General features: G+C 34.6%; 1 protein-coding gene across 13 annotated transcripts in view; it reads right to left on the minus strand.

Moving 5' to 3' along the window:
• Positions 1-18,468, minus strand: part of LOC116662781 — a 551,908-nt gene that overhangs the window by 415,801 nt on the left and 117,639 nt on the right. The window contains exon 1 of one of the 13 annotated variants that reach the window (XM_032477195.1): positions 6,541-6,561. The exons of the other annotated variants lie outside the window; for them this stretch is intronic. The gene's annotated coding sequence lies outside the window, so the exon portion shown is untranslated. Of the gene's footprint in view, positions 1-6,540; positions 6,562-18,468 lie in introns of those variants that run through there. 13 annotated transcript variants of the gene reach the window in all.

An 18,468-nucleotide genomic window follows, 5' to 3' on the forward strand; every position in this document is an offset into this window, starting at 1 on the left:
CTGTTAAGACTTAGCTGGCTTCACTGGGATTTATCCCCCTCCTTCCCGTTCACATCCTGGAGGCTGAGGGTGGGTAGGCAATAGAGAGCAGATTCACTAGAATGACCCAAACTATTCACAGCAGGTATATGATGGACAGCTGGGCTCACATTCAAAAACATCTCAGCTTCCCCCCAACCCTTTGCTGAATTTCTCACTTAAATATAAATATGTAAAAATAACACCCCATATAGTTACTATCACTCCAGATAAAAACACTCAAAAGTACAAATTCTGCATAAGGTTTCTTAAGTTGCTCTTTTTTTTTTTTTTAATGTACATAAGTACTGTAGATGCTGGAAAGGTGCTTAGTAAAGCTGGCTTTAGTGGGATACAATTGTTCCAAACACTTGCCTCTTACTTCATTCTTTAATGAACATCTCTGGAATAAGTAATTACTGTGGGAACACATTTTTAGAGCTATTCTCAAAGAGCAAAATTGGCAGAGGGTTGGTTTTATAAAGTTCACAAAATGAATGGTGCCTTATTGCCATAAACAAAGGGATTTTTAACAACCAGCTTTAAAATACCCAGCGAATTACTGATAAGTGAATCAGTGAATAAAGATAAGTCTTTAACTGACAAGAAAATGAAGGATTAGGCTAATAGCGTATTACAGCAATATGCCGTGAATTCAAACTTAGGCCTTCTTCCCTTTTCGGAGTAGGTAAGTATAACATTTTTTTTAAACAGAAAGACTATTTTTTCTGCAACATTTCTGCTTAACATCTTCTAAAATGTGTGCCACTGGTATTAAGTCTTAGCATGAATTCTCCAAGTGATTCTCATATCCTCACAACTGTGTATTTGAAGTGACATACTGTGATTTTCTAAAGTTGCCTTTTGAAACCTGAGAGTTCTTTACAAAATACATTTGTCTAGTATATACATTTAAGTAACAATAACTGTACTTTTAACTAAAAAAATTTTGTATATGTGCTTTAAATTTTTGATTTCAAGATTAAAATATTTAAAAAAGAAAAATTACATTTTGATTTTAAGCCAAGATAAGAAACATCCAGGTACCAATATCAAAATTATGAATAAATAAATAAACTTTAAGAGAATCAATAGGAAACCACATTCAACTTCAGAATTGGGTATATATACTTTTTACCTTAGATAATAAGCCAATTGAACTAAACCAAAAACTCTGATTGTGATTTGACAATTTATTCTTGTTTAGATAGTACTATTTCTTGTTACCACAGAAAAACAATAACATTCTTCAAAGCCTTGAGTGTTCTTATGTACTTTGTAGTCCCTGGTCTGCCAAAGGTCACTGAACTATCTTCCATCAAAATCCTCGTTTGAAAATGCATCTCCCTGGTAAAGAACTAAGATGACCCCAGGAAATAAGTGGAGTGATGCTTTTCTTAAAGGAGAAAGACTCTAGGATACAAAAGTCCAAAAGCAATGCCCATTAGTGGGGAGTACCCATACATAGTGTGGGGAATTGGCAGTGACAGGCGGATAGCCAACCACAGGAATAAGTTGTGAGGCATAGATAGTAAGCCTTGGTTTCATCTATTTGCTTCCTGAAACGGAAAGGGTGATAAAAGCAAAATATGCCAAAGATTTTGCCTTTATAATCTGGAGCAAAATCCACCATTTTGAGTATGCATTCCATATTGTAGGGACCTAAAATCATCATGATCAGGAATATTTTCCATACGGCAAACGTATCTCTATATTCTAATTTAATTCATGAATATCCCTAATATCTCTGAATGAAAAATAAGTAATGTATAAAGCTAGGTAATTTTAATATTCAGGTATCTTATTAAGTACCCTCTACTTACTTTTTTCCCATGTTGAATAAATTAAATAAATTAGAATATTATTTAGATTCTGTATACACAATTTCACAGGGGTAGGGCGGGGGTTCCCCTCACACTACCAAGCAATTCTTGGGACACAGCTGGGTATTCTAAAATTAAACTTGATTCTGACACTGTCTACCCAGAGATAGCATTGGATCCCACAAGGCTCAGAACCCCAAGACCACTTCCCACTTCAGATGCCAGTCAAAAATCTTGGACATCATCTGTTCTTCAGACCTACTGGCGATAACTTGGAGATTGCGACTCCCTCCAACTCAGGATGCCAACCGCAAGCTCAGGATGCTACCTGTACTTCTGACTAATTGGCTATAAATCAGAAGTTTCCACAATCCCTTCCTGGGGTTCTATTAATTTGCTGGAGCTGCTCACAGAACTCAAGAAACCAGTTTACCCATTAGATTATGTTTTATTACAAAGGATAATAAAGGATACAAATCAACAGCCAGCTGAAAAGCTACATAGGGCAAGGTATGTGGGAAGAGGGGCAGAGTTTCCATGCCCTCTGCACGTACACCCCCTCCCCAAATCTCCAAACAGTCACCAACCTGGACACTCTTTGAACACCCTTTTGAGTTTTTAAGGAGGGTTCATTACACAGGCATGACTGATTAAATCCTTGGCTAGCTGCTCTTTTCTTGCCAGAAACTAGGGGGTGGCATTCAGAGTTCAAATCCTCTATTCATGACTGGTTCCCCTGACCACCAGCCTTCATCCTCAGGTACTTTCCAAAAGTCACTTCATTAATATAAACCCAGCTGTGGTGGAAAGGGGCTTGTTATGAATAACAAGACACTTTTTTTCACCCTTATAATTAAAGTGTTTTCAGGAACTGAGGACAAGATACCAAATATTATGACAAAAGATGCTCTTATTGTTCTTAGTACTCAGAAAATTCCAAGGGTTTGGAAGGCTGGGAGCCAGGAGCCACTGAGTAAGATCATCTTGATAACCAAATATATATCTCCAAAAAGTCACAATATCCTAGAAATAGACACTATGTTACTGTTTTTTAATTATTTTCTTAGTTCTCTGAACACTAATTGCTTACTACTTTAAAAAAAAAATCAGTCATCTAAATATAGTGTATTGTTTTTTTCAGCTTTATTGATATAATTGACACATAACACTGTGTAACTTTAAGGCATACAGTGTGATAAATTTATATGTGTATATTTTGTGAAATGATTACTACAGTAAGGTTAGTTAATACAGCTATCTCACATGGTTGCTTTTTTTTTTTTCATTTTTCAAACGTTCAGGTGAGAACTTTGAAGATTTACTCTATTAGCAACTTTCAAGTATACACTACACTATTGTTAACTATGATCACCATGCTGTATATTAGATTCCCAGAAATTATTCATCTTATAACTGCAAGTTTGTACCCTTTGGTCATTTTCACCCAGTTCCCTCACACTCATGCACTTGGCAACATTTACTCATTCTATGAGTTTTTTTTTTTTTTTTCCCTAGATTCCACATAAAAGTGAGATCATACAGTATTCGTCTTTGTCTGGCGTATTTCACTTAGCATAATGACCTCAAAGTCCATCCATGTTGTCGCAGATGTCAGGATTCCGTCTTTTCTATGGCTGAATAATATTGTATATCATATCTTCTCAATCCATTCATCTGTCAATGAACACTTAGTCTGTTTCCATGTCTTGGCTATTGTAAGTAATGCTGCAGTGAACATGGGAATTCACATATCTCTTCAAGATAGAGATTTCAGTTCCTTCGTTTATACCTTCCCTACAGAATTGGAATTGTGGATCATATGGTAGTTCTATTTGTAATTTTTTGAGAAAACTTCATACTATTATCTGTAGTGGCTATACCATTTACATTCCCAGCAACAGTACACAAGGGTTCCATTTTCTCCACATCCTTGCCAGCAATTACCTCTTGTCTTTTTGATAATAGTCATTTTAAGAAGTGTGAAGTGATATCTCACTGTGGTTTTGATTTGCATTTCCCTGATCATTAGTGATGTTAGCACATTTTCCTATACCTGTTGGCCAGCTGTGTATCTTCTTTGGAAAAACATCTATTTGGGTCATTTTCCCTGTCCATTTTTTACTTGGATGATGATAATGATTTCTTCTATTGAGTTGTATGAATTCCTAATACATTTTGAATGTTAACCTCTTAGTTGCATGATTTGTAAATATTTTCTTCCATTCTATAGGTTGCCTTTCCATTTTGCTGTGCAGAAGTTTTTAGTTTGATATAGTCCCATTTATTTATTTCTGCTTTTGTTGCTAATGCTTTTGGCAAATTATCCAAAAAAATCATTGTCAAAATCAATGTCAAGGATACTTCTCCCTATGTTTTCCTCTAGGAGTTTTACTTGTTAAAAAGAAATAACAAGCCCAAAATGGAGTCATTTTTCCCCATGACAGCAAACCAAGACTTAATTGCAGTCTCAAACTCTTCCAGGATTGTGACCTTTAAAGAGACAATATGAAATTTCCTGATCAACACTAGTGAGGTAACCTGCATAATAAGACCCCTTGCCCCCCACTTCCCCCCAAAAAAGATGACCTGGCCTGATACAATTCTCTCTTTTCTTCTGCTAATAACATCCTTGCCCCTTCCTCCTTATGCTTATAAAAATATTCCATTTGGTACAACTCCTTGGAGTGCTGTCTGATGTACTAGATAGGATGCTGCCTTCACAAATGTTTAATAAAACCAATTAGATCTTCAAATTTACCAGTTAAATTTTGTTTTTTAACAAATGTTCTAGGTCTTACATTTAAGTCTTTAATCCATGCTGAGTTAATTTTGAAGAGTAGTAAAATAAGTGTCCAGTTTCATTATTTTGCATATGGACACCCAGTTTCCCTAGTACAATTTTATGAAGGGAATATATTTTCCTCTTTTTGGCTCTAGTGTCAAGTATTAGTTGCTTGTACATGCATTGGTTTATTTCTGAGCTCTCAATTCTGTTCTGGTCTGTGTCTGAGAAGCAAAATAAGATTTCATATTGAGCAAATTATATATAATAACTTAGAAAAATTATATAAGAATTATATAAGAAATAAGTAACAAAATATTCTAAAACATAGCCAATATTGCCAATATATTTATAAACTGTAGAATTGATTTTACCTTAACATACTATACCATACTAAAATAATCAGTTAACTTTTTTCATTTGCAATTCCAAACATCCTTCTAAATAATAAATAAAATGATAAATACATTTTGATATAAATAACTTGTTTTAATCAATTATACAGACAATTAACATAATTAAAGATATAAATATTTAGGGGAAAAAATTAAATTTTATAATATCCTAATGACAGAGGCATGTTCTAAAAAAGCCAAAGACACTAAAGAAATTATTTTAAAAGTTGGGTAAAATGGTCTACGTGATACACCAAAATTATAGCCATTCTATGTGGAAATATAACCAGACTATAAAATATTGAAATAAAGTAAATATGAATGAAAGTAATATAAACAGCGTAATTTTTATTAACAAATGATTCTAATCTGGTTTAAATTTAGCATAATATTTTAGCATATTTCAAGTTGAAAAAATGTCTGAGTTACTACATAAAAATAATAAATGCTGAAATATTTTGTTTCTTCCTCAATTATGATATTTTACATTAAAAAATTGCAACCCACGTTTATCAAATGCCTACTATATTCTAGATAAATGTAAGTGTTTTATCCACATTGCTTCATCACATGTTCACAGCATCCATGGGAAGTATTGTTTTCCCCATTTCAAAGACAGGGGAACTAACGCTGTAGAGAGAGGTTACACCATTTGCTTTAGGTCACAGAGCCCATAAGTGGTCAGGGCATTCTTACCCAGTGGCATTCTTAGCCAGTCTTATTATTGCCAAATACTCTTAGTGTGCTGAAATACTTTCTGGTCAGTCCTAATCAAATTCTAGGAACATGAAAAAGGTTTCTAACTTTAACCAATATTATGAACAAGCAAAAATATCAGTATATTCTGTAAAATAAGTAATTGAAAAAGTACACATCAAAGCATAAAATAATGTTGATTCTCTTTTTAGTCAAAGGCACTGGGGATACAACTCTAAACTGATCCCTGATCCTAGCAAGATCCTTACTTCATGAAGTTCACATTCTGATAGGGAGGGATCAATAGAAATAAGCAAGGTAAGAACAGATGAAGATAAGCACGATGGAGAAAAATACAATGGTGAGAAATTATGGGAGTTAGGGAGTCCTGGAACTGGGAGGTTTTGCTATTGTGTTACTGCATAAACAGGTTAGGAATGGCCTCATTGGTAAGTTGACACCAGAGCAGAGACCTGAATGAATAAAGGAGAGTCTTCCAGGTGCTGGTGTGGGAATTTCCTCCTGTTTGAGGAAAAGCAAAGGATGACTGTATAATTTCATATAGTGAGTGAAGGCTGAATTGCAAGAGATTAAGTTAGGAATATTCTTCAGGATAGGACATGTGAGACCTTAGAGGCCACTGTGAACATTTGACCTTTACTATGAGATTGGAATATTTGGACAAAAGAATGGTAGGAGCAGACTTACATTTGCAGAGTACCATTCTGGGAACTATTTTGTAAACAGACTTTTTCTAAAAAATAAAGAAAAGAGAGAAAATGTTAGCTAATAGGTTGTTACAAAATCACAGGGAGATAATAGTTACCTGCTTAGTGGTGATGGAGAAAGTGGTATAAATTAGCCAGAATCTGGATATATCTTGAACATAGCTCCAAATAATTTTCTGTTGAATTAGAAGTAGAATATGAGAGAAAATTAACGATCAAGAGTGACCTAACGGTTTTGAACTGAAAAACAAGAAGAAAGAGGAAGATTACAGGAGGAATAGATCTGAGGGTGAAAATAAGAAGTTATATTTTGTACAGGACAAGTTTGAGGTGTCCATTAGAAACCTAGGCTCAGAAGTTGAAAAGGTATATTGGATAAAAAGTTGGATATTTAAGAGTCTTGATTTCTGGACTCAAATATGAAAATGCATTATTTAGGAATCATGAGATAACAGATGATCGCTATTTAAAGCCAAAAGACTGGATGAGTTTATAAAAAAAAAAAATAGGTAGTTTGAAGAGAAAAGATCTAAGGATTAAGCTCTGAGATTCTCCAGCATTTTAAGAGGCAAGGGGTTGAGGAATGTGAAAGGTTAAAGATGACAGCAAATTCTCTGATATTCCTTCCCATGAGTGAGGTGTCCATTTCCTCTTCCTCTAAATTTGTGCCTGTGGTGACAATAGAGTACATGGCAGAGGTGACACCACGCCAGCTCCAGGCCTAGGCTGCGAAGGGCTGGCAGCTTTTGCTTTGATCTCTGGAGCCTGAACCTCCAAGAATAAAGTCCAGTTACCCTGATGGAGAGACTACAGAAAGAAACTGATAGGTAGAGAGACCCTGCTGAGCTCAGCCTTTCAGATAGTGTCACCAAGGCAACAAGCACATAAGTAAAGCCACTTCAAAAAATTTCAAACCAGATCGCCACCAGCTGAAGAGCATCAAATAACCTCTGTTAATTCCAACGGACTGCAAGAATCACCCTAGCCCAAAGTCCAAGTCCCAAAAACTGTGAGATATAAAAGTTCTGGAGTAGTGGCTTAGGAAACAAGAACATGCAGGGACCAGTAAAGGAAAGAGAAAAGGAGGGGCCAGTGCGATGGAAGAAAAGCAAGAGACGTTTTACTCCCAGAAGTCAAGTGAAGAAAGGATTCAAGAATGAGCAAGTGATTTACCCTAGTAAATGCAGCTTGAGTAGGATGAGAATGAGATTTGACCACTGTGCTCTGCAATGAGGAAGTCACTGATGACTCTGACAAGAGCTATTTCATTAGAATGTTAGAGATAAAATCCTGCTTGGAGTGGATTAAAGGGAGAATAGAAGAAAGGAACTGGAGGCAGAGAGTAAGGAAAACACTTGATTGTTCTTGTTTTAAAGGAGACCAGAGAAATGGCATAGCTAGTTGGCCATGTGGGGTCCAGGGAATAAAATGGGATAAATTACAAAATATTCCTATGCCATTGGGAATGATCTACCAAGGAGGGGGAAATTAAGGTTGAAGCAGATAAATGGGACAATTAGGATGCATTGTCCTTTATTTCCTGAGATGAATAGGTATAGTGCACAGGTGTAGGGAGGGGTGGCCTTAAATAGGAGCACAAACACTGTTTCCATACCAATGTGAGGAAAGGTCAAATGTGCAAGGGCAGGTAAAGGCATAAGACCTAACCATAGATCACTGGGTTAAAATAGTTTGACTCTAGGCTTTTATAGGAATGCAATATTTAATAAAGGTTTTATGATAAAGAAATAGGAAGCATTCTTTAATAAATTGTGAGACTACTTAACAAAATAGCAATACTCTGTTGAGTCTCACTACTCACAATCTTCACCAAAATAAATTCCAAGGGCATTTAAAAGTTAAGTAGCTTAAAATCAGAAGACAATTTTTAAAAAGCTAACCTAATGGCGAATTGAATCCTTACCAAGTCTCTTGATAAAGATAATTTTCATAAGTTTAAGTGATACAATGTAAATGAGAAAGCAAAATACAAAATTATATGTTTACTGTGAATATACTTAGTCAGTCTGCAATTGCTCAAATATAGAATTTTCAGCTGGATTTCTTTAGCTTTAGTGATTGCCTGTTCCTAATTTTCTGGTTCACAAATCTGTGAAATGTTTGAATCCAAGAAGATTTACTCTCCTCAGAGTTACTGTTATCCAGGAATTGCTGTTTTCTCTCTGCTCTAGGTAACAGGAATGGGAAAGATTATGCAGATTATCCTAGGTTTGAAGTCTAGATAGAATAGAAGGGAGAGGAGAGAGACCCACTCCATGAAAATATTTTACCCACAAGTCAAAAGGCACTGACTCTTTGCATTTTGTGATCTATGTACCTCATTCCATCCCTATTCCCCCAAATATGCAAGGTTTTGTCATTAAAAGTATTATGCTTTTCATAGTCATCACTGCTTAAAGGAAAAAAATAAGAAGTAAATACATAAAACTGATCATACTTGCTTTTCTGGTGGGATCATGGCTAAGATTTATATTTTATACTTTCCCTACTGTTGTAATATTCTTTAAACTTCTAAAAACTCAATATAAAAAATTGAGAATCATTTAATCAGTACAAGGTCCTAAAGATTGCACAAATAAATGATTATAGCTCTGAGCTAAATTTTACTCTCCCCAGTGTGTTTATTCCTATTATCTATTCTTATATGAATTTTCCATTTACATTTTGATTGCCATTGATTTTGATTTACCTGGAGTCAGATCAAGATTGAACCCTGATTTCATTGCACTTTAATTGTGTGTACTCATCTGGTAAAATGGAAATAACTCTACCATTTATTCCAACAAACTTGGGAGGATAAAATGAGATAATGTAATGAAAATGCTTTATGAAGTGTGAAGCACCATGAAATATGTCGTTTGGTTATTTTTACACTAAAATATTAGCCAAGAGAAACTGTAGATTCCACTTATAATCCAAGTCTATTAACCTTTTTTAGAGCAAGATCCAATTTGAGGATTTTGTCCCAAAGGTAAATGTGAGAATGAGAAATGATTAGAGTGGAACTGAGTATATTTAAAATTTAAATTTTTCAGTAAAATTTGTTATAGAATAATTAAAATTGCTGAGACCCCAGAGCTTTCCAAAATAAGGGGGAAAATTATTATCTTACTTCAAAAGGAATGATACTCAAATAAAATACACACATAAGGCCCTTACTATTTCCTAATGACCTAATCACTAATCACTAATCAACAAAAGCCAAATATTTGTAAGCTCTTATGTGTATTTCTTATGATGTATAATTTTAAGGTCTTATCACTCAACATTTACATTTTGATTAGATTTTAATGTTTAATATTTAAAGCATAATCCTTAAGAAAATCTCAAAAATTGAGAAATAAGTAAATTACTTAGTCTCATCACATAACATAAATCTTTTCATTATTATTAACTTCCTTTTCACTTTGTATATACATACATACACAAATACATATGTTAACATAGTAACCATAATGAACATATAACTTTGTGTGTTGAATTTTCACTTATTTAAGCATGAACTCCTACATGTTGCTGTATCTGTTACTTTTTTTCTTTGAGCACAGGATAAAGGACTCTTCTCCCCTCAGATGTAAGGCTATTGGATAATAATCAACAGAATTTTCTTATCTAGAAGACTTACTTCCTAAGGGAAAATGGCAAAGTGATTTGGAAAATACAGCAAAAGCCTGCTGTTTCTCAAGTTACATAGACATGATAGGTGGACTGGAAAGAGATGCCATTAGGATATTTGCATTTAATTCCCCAGTGCCCACAGTGCCTAGTGAGTAGGAGAATCTCCTCAAATGTTAATTAATGCTTTTTAGACAGTTGATCTTGATAAATTTTCATGAGGAAAGGAGAGGGAGATCCTTCCATTCTTATAAGTGCTTACAAAGGACAAGTGCTGTAATTTCTTGCAAAAATCTTTTTAAAACCAAAGTCTTAAAAAAAACCCTCCACTTTTTCTTGACAATAGGCTTCTTATTCTACCTTGCTTCCCCAAAGACAAAGAGAATTTTTTCATGCTATGTGTTTCCTAGATTCTTGAACAATGCTCTTCATTTACCTCTTTCAAAAAATATTTGCTTATTACAAAAAAAGTGGTAGCAAAGTAATATTTCTAATTTAGGTTCGCCACTTGATTGATTACCAAGAAGCAGACCTGAGGTCAAAGTTAGCAAGCAGTTCAAGTGATTTATTAGGGACAATGCCTAAAAGGGAAATAGTGAGGAAGACAAGAGAGACAGGAAGAACCATCATGTATGATGTAGGTCTGACTCTGGGTAACACAGAGAGGGAACAAAAGTAGTTTAGTTCAAAGTATCTTACACAACATTGCAAGTTCTAAGAGTTTGGCAAAGTTTTTTGGGGAGTCCTTGGGCTGGAGATGCCCAATAGATGAGCTACAGATCTCCCAGAAAATGGCCTGCCTTCATGTCCCTTCTGTACTTAGTCACTAGCTACAGGCAGCCTATGGGAAGCCTGACACAGAAGCAGTGATGGATTTCAAGGCACAGCAGTTATGCTCCCTACAGTCAGAGGCACATTAACATGGGCACCACAACAATGTACACCAATCTTAAGATGCTTTTATTTTGAAGTGCAAATTTGTCCTCAGTTTTCACCAACTGAAATTCCACAGACTATAGACTGAAGAAGGCTGGTGACTTACACTTGGAAAGTATGGTATAGATCTAAGTCAAAGTCAGTATTTGGGCTGAAATAAATTAATATCAACATGAAGATTCCAATAAGAAGAATAAATCAAGATCCAGCACATTGACTACTGTCCACAGTACATGAACTACACATCGATGTGATAGAGCATTGGGAAGGAGCCTGAGACCCTGGAGAAAATAAGACAGAAAGTTAAACATTTTCTGGAAAGAGCAGAGTCATAAGATTAAACTCAACAGAGATCATGATAAAATATAGAAGCTCTTTTTATTGAGAGCAGGTATGACTCTAAAGTGTTATTCTTGATTCTATTCAATAAGTCTAAATTAACATTGTAAGATCAAGACTTCTAGCACACAGTTAGGAAAGCCTGTTTGTCAAACAATTAAAAATAGAAACTTTTCAGACCACTAAAGGGAAATAAAGCACAAGTACAGAGCAAGAGAGATTGAGTATGTGTAATTTGGGGAGAAAAAGCATAAATGCTTAATGACATCAAATTTGCATGTTAGCCATCAGTTAAGTCAGAGGTCAGCAAAGTATGACTTGTGGGCCAAAGACAGCCTGGAGCTTGTTTTCAGTAAATAAAGTTTTATTGGGACAAAACCATACCCATTTACGTACATGTTCCCTATCATTGCTTTTGCTGTACATGGCAGGGCTGAGTAACTGTGCCTCAAATCCTAAAGTATTTACTATGTGACCTTTTACAGAAAAAGTGTACAAACCCCCAAACTATAGTTAATGCACCATGATATAAATAGTTACCACCACTACTACTTACAGAGTGCCAGCACATCAAGCTTTATTTTGAATCTCCATCGTAGTCTGAAAGATAAAGCAAGTTTGTGTGTGTGTGTGTGTGTGTGTGTGTGTGTGTGTGTGTGTTCCTCACAATCACATTTCCCCATTTTCCACTGTGGGAACTGAGTGATTTGCTAAAGCTAATACAATCAGCAAACGGCAAAGCCAAGCTTCAAACTAGGCAGCACAGCTTCAGAGTCTGTGCTCTTGATCTCTATCCTATATTGCGTATTATTCTCCATTTATGCAAAAGGAAAAAGAGGCTCATGGAAATCATATACGTTGTTCAATGTCACATGGGAACCAAGTAGTTAAGACTAGACTTCAAATCCAAAGCCAACATGCCTTCCATTTTTCCATATAATTATCCCAATATATATCCCTAAGGAGAGAAAGAATTGCAAAAGTTTGGGGGAAATTGTAATCATGTTAGAGTTAGAAAAATAAACTTATGAGAAGAGATCATTCAGTCCCAGGAAAAAAAAATGATGTGGTTTCTTTTAAAATAATAGGTAAGAGCAACATGGCCTCGGTTGCTAAGAATAGCAATGTACAGAATATAGTCATTTAAAAAAACATAGCCTTTAGTTTTCACATAAGGCAAATATACAGTCTAACGAGCATCTCTGAGACTGTAGATGAGATCATGCCTTGAATGCAACAGTGACAAGGTAAAACCTTAATCAGCATCACAGAAACAAAGCAAAAATTAGGTTTTATAGGTGTAACATAGAAGGAAAGGTTGGAATTAAGATTCAATCATTAAACAGAGAGAGGCAGAACGGTAATATTTTTGAGAAATGGTAAGAACGTAAGTGACATAATTGTGTAAACAAATTAGTCTACACAGCGATAGAACTTACATGGTGCTTTCTTAACACAGAAAACCAAAATGCCCAGAGGCAAGATGGAGTAGCGACAGACGCTTTCAAATATTTTAATACCTACTGAAGTTCTAATTATGCTAAAAGAGAATCCATTTTTACCTGCCTTTGTTTAGCATTTACCACAACCAACAAACATTCAATATGTGCCAGAACTTGCCTTTGAGATGCTCACAGAAATAGCTTAGCTATTAGGAAAAACACTTCAAAAAGGCCAGAGAAAAGATATATGTGACCCCATGACAAAATTCTTGCATATATTATTAAATAATTCAATCAGTAGTTTGAATTTAAAAAATGTTGCTCAGTGGGAGTGTAATAACCTTAGCCCACAGTTTTGGCTCAAACAATTCCTACCCGGTGGGAAATTAATATTGGAACTTGTAGGTTACCAGACTCAAATCACACACTGCTGCTCTTACTACTACTAACGGACAGTGATACCAGAAAGACTCTTCCTAGGCAGAGCCTTACTTGCTGTGTAACCTTGAGTAAACATCTCAACCTCTCTGAGCCTGTTTTCTCATTTTTAATTGGGATAATGGTGGGTCCTGAGTAAAAAGATAGTATATATCCACATTCCCTAGCACCAAAAATGGTCAAATAGAAACTAAATACCACATATCTGGGGCTTGACAAGAAGAAAATTAGGTAAGAAGCCAACTAGATCATAACTCTCAGAGTCCAGGATCCATCATTGCCATATTTATTTGTTTTACTTAAACACGTGTATATTGATAATTCTGTGCTAAGCTCTGTTCTAAGCACTTTATAGACATTTATTTATTTAATTCTCATTCTAGTGCTTGACCATTGTAACTATAGTTCTGTTCACTCTGGCTATCAAAGATAAGAAACTACCAACTAGTTACAAATGCAGTGAGTTTTTAAACTCAAGTGGTGTGAAAACAGCTTTGGGATCTACCATAAGGTTTTTGTAACTGCCTTAGAATAGTTAAAGACGGAGGTGGAATTTTTTGCCAGTTAAAAATGGACACAATATAATATGTATACTATCAGATAGCAGAGTCTGATAGAGAAGTTCCTGGGTTGAAAGTCAGGACCTTGACTGCTGTACCATCCATTGCATCATAGAATGATACCATGTCTAAGGGAATAAAACCTACTAGACAGGAACAGTCAATTTGGCATTTTTTAAATGGCCAATTTGAATGGTCCCATAGCTCATGGGTAGTGGAAAAATACAGCTGGGGAATATGAATCTACAGAGTCTCAAAGAAATAGAGTTTGCAGTAAGGCCCAGAACTTACTTTGTGACCTTAGGCAATTCTCTCCAAACGTCTCCATTCTTTCTTTTGTAAAATGAAGGCCATATGCCCCAAAAGAATCTCAGGAAATCAATGTGGGACAGATTGAGTCTAGAGTCTGCAAACCCCTTAGTTTTCAACGACTCCCAGAAAGATACGAATCAGAACAAAATTGGCGGTGCTATGGCAGCAGACCACAGCCAGTCTGAATTGCCCTGACTCAACAGAAATTTGCCCCTTGCTCATGTCATGATGAGCAAGCGGCTTTCTTCTGCTTTTTACGGTTCAGATCTTCTTGCTTCTATCTTGCAATTTTCCCATCTGAAATCCTTTGCTTACTGCTTTACAGATGACCAAGATTATTGAAAACACCCTCAACTCTCTCAGACTGGAAGTGACAAACATTCCCTGGATTAACGTCTGGCTTTTGTCACACAACTCCAACCTCGCCACAGGGGATGCTAGAAAATGTTGGTGAGGACATGGGTTATTTGGTTAGAATTAATGATCTCTTCCAGAAAAGGTGAATGAGTATAACCAAGGTAATATAAGGAACATATGCTAGAGTGAAGACCAGAACTCAGGCTTTCTAACTTCTAGTTCAATGCTTCCCTTCAGATAATATGTTGGGTGGGCATACTAACATTTCCAAAGCCTTTGAAATTGACAAAGGGACATTATATCTCTCGTTGTAATAGCTTGTATTTTATTATTCTTTCTTAAAGGAAAAAATAAAGTTCCTTCAATCAATATAGAAATATATAGCCTTAATTAGCTTTCCAGTGAGCTCAACAAAAAGCCTGTATTTCATTGTTTCACATTATCTCAGAAGCTGTTATACTCTGGTTCTTCTTTGAAAAAGTTTTTATCAAAGGCAAACTCCAGACAATATCTATTTGATATTCCATCCTCTCCAAATGCATATCCTTACAGCTGAGAATCTCCTCATGTGAGTGGTACGGGCTAACACGTTGAGCTACAAAGTATTAAGATTCCTCAGAGGTATTTGAAAAAGTTTTGTGACACTTTCTACTCTAAGATGTTTGATTTTTAAGATCCTTTCTTTAAAACCAGGATGAAGGAATAAATCCTATTCTGTTTTGGTGACTGCCTGCTTCTACTCAAATGTTCTTGGCATTACTGGTTGGTGTCAGAGCCAGAGAATCAATTCAATCTACTGGATGTTTTAAGAAAATGTGGTTATCCAAAATCTGGGTTCTAATGAAATCCTGAGTTGATCCCATGACTTGGCCAAATCTTTAATTTATTTGTTTTAAGAGTAAAGCTTTTTACACAACTACAACCAAAAATAAAAGAGAGCAGAAAGATAGTGTGTAGTTGCTTTTCACTTTACTATACTGGTATGTTGGGAAGAACTTTCTGCTTTTAGAAAACTCAGGTTCTGCATCCTTCCATCAACCCAGCCAGGAAAATAAGTGGTCAAATATGTATCTGTGGTGAATGTCACCAACACCTTTTATTTCCCGCAGTTACTCACTAGCGCATTTTCTTTACCTTGTTGATCATTAGAACTCTTGAAGGCAGATGCAAAGAAGTTGTATATGAGATGCACCTCTGACCCACCAATAGAAATGCTGGTCACTCCCTTCTTGCTTCTTTTCTTTCAAAACAAGGAAATTCAATACACAATGAGCCTTTCACGTTCAAGTTTGTGTTTCTCTACATGCAAAAAGAAATGGTTATATCAATCTGTCTTCTGATAGACATGCTAAAATCTGTCATACATGTTCTTTTTTTCTGAATAAAATGTTTCATTTTTTTTTATTGAAAGAAGTACCATCACTTAGTTTTAACAATCTGAGATGAATTCCATATCAATAAAATTGGGATTTGCTGCTAATGAAAATTTGAACTGACGAAACTTTTATTGCACTGAATTTTATTTGCTTACTCGCCTTTCTATCTAAGAAGAACGGATTTAGGGCCGAAGTTCACATCTTATTCATTTTTGAATTTCTTATCCCTTGGACTTGAAGTCTTGACTAGTATCTGGAATTACACAAGAGGCCCTCAATACACTTTAATGAATTAACAGGTAGTCCTTGGTCTATAGAAAAAATAATATCTATTCATTTAGAAGTAGTAAAATATTGAATAAACATATTTACCAGTTTAATTAGTTTTACTCCAAGATGAATTTACATTACAAGGTCAGAAATAATTACAAAATTGACATGGTATCATACTAGAAATATAAAACTTGTATAATTCTAGGCTAGCCAAAATAAACTAAACTAATAGAATATTCAAGGTGGAAAAAAAATCACTGAGAACTTCTAGTTCTTTCACTTGAAGAAAGTAAAACTGGAAGAAGAGCCCAAAGAGAGAGTGTAAATTCATGGCAAAACTTAAACCCAAATCTCAGCAGTCTGAATACAAAGTTAGTGCTTTCCCCCTCATGCTATTTATTTAAATATAATGAAATATGTAAAGACTTTATTTACATGCATGCCAGATGTCATTAATTTTCATTTCTATCACAACATAAGGTATTAATAAACAACTCTCAACAAAAATATTTGAGGAATCTGTTGATATTTAAATCTTGGAATGCAATATTTCAAGAGTTCAATTTAAAAAAAACTTGTAAGTATTAAATATTTGCTGTGTTAGAACCACAAAATTAGAAGACACTTATTCAAGAGGTGATTTGCTCTTGGCTTTAGGGTGGTAAATATTAAATTCTCTTATAGTTTTGAACAAATTTGTCAGTTCTAAATTCTACAGACATTGTTTATGAGCAAAATATTCACATATTCATTAATTTCTTCATTTTATGCTGAGAATATAAAAGATTGTTATGATTATGATAATGTCTTTAACTTCTTATACACATTTATTGGTTCCTGTGTCCTGTATTTATAACTGCAATATTTTTGACATAACCTTAAACAGATGGCAGGGTATTTGACTCTGGGGAGAAATCAGTATTATCTGAACTCAGGGAATCATAAATTTAAACAAAGAGAAATTTATATTTTCTATTACCAATAGCACTATTTTAGAGTTTGTTTGTATTTGTCTATGCTGCTCAACACAGCATTTAAAAAAATCAAATTCTAGGAGACCAAATGACTTCGTTCAGAATGAAATAAATACTTAGAAAGTGTAAAGGAACTTACACCCAAGGTTTTTCTCTAAGGACTAAGGGCCACATTTCTCCTTTTTTAAGGCAAATAATATAGTTACAACCTCAGGGTATGCTGCTCAGTGTGCTGTTATATCTCCCTTCTCAAATGAATAATAGGTATTATAATAAACTAATATTCAGAGATATCATACTAGTAAATTATTTTTCTAGGTAATAAAAGACTTAAGTAAATGGTTTCAGGCACAATCTATGATCATGTAATATTAAAATAAAGTCTTTTACAAATCACATGAACTAAAACATTCCCTGAATTCACTAGAATAAGTGCTTACTTTTAAATCAAACTACTTTCCACAATACACAGTTAAATATAAAAGGTTTTTACAGTTATATAATTAAATATATCTTGTTATTGTTTGGGAAGCATATGGAGTGATACTCATTTTATCATCTAAGAACATAAGAGAATCAATATGCAGAAACATAGCATGAAACTGTTCAATATACAGATATCTCAATCTATGCATCCTGATTATGAAATCTTCCAAAATTATCTTTGAATTGAGTTATTCATTCCAGTGTAGAAAACATTACATTATTCCACACAAAAGAATTATTTTCTAACTTGAGAAACCCATATTTTTCATGAAAGTGACTGGCCTGTCTCAAGGTTTAATTGAAACCAAATGAAGTCTAGTAAAACTAATCAAAACCAAACAAACCCCTGGGTTATGTGAAGGACTTACTGCTAGTTACAGTTCTTGGAGATTTGGTTAGGGCACTCTAAAATCAAATTTAAAATGTTGTCATGCCATGTGAACTAGACATAAATATTCTTCCAGGAGTTTCATGAATAGCTAAATTACAAATGCAACTTTATTACCTACAGAATTATATCATGACATCAATAAAGGAAGATAATGCTGAATCAATGTATAGAAAGTAATTGATGGATTTATAGAATTTATAGAAAAAACTAAGACATTAAGACTTATCTTATGTACTATATTTATATCACTCATTAAACAGATATTTAGGAAACCTCTCAAAAATGTCAATGCCTAATTTACATAAATCATTCCACAACAGCTGAAATCTCTAATGCAATGCTGGGAAAGACTATAAATCAGTAAAACTTCGGGGAAAAAACAATCTAGGGGTCCTATGGAGCACCAGATCTGAATCTGAACAGTCATGTCACTCTCAACTTGTTGCACTGGATTTTTCTCACTACAAAATGAGAGTAATAATTCCAACTCTTAACATACACTTTTT

The sequence above is a fragment of the Camelus ferus genome, chromosome 1 (assembly GCF_009834535.1).
Source record: "Camelus ferus isolate YT-003-E chromosome 1, BCGSAC_Cfer_1.0, whole genome shotgun sequence".
NCBI lineage: Eukaryota > Metazoa > Chordata > Mammalia > Artiodactyla > Camelidae > Camelus > Camelus ferus.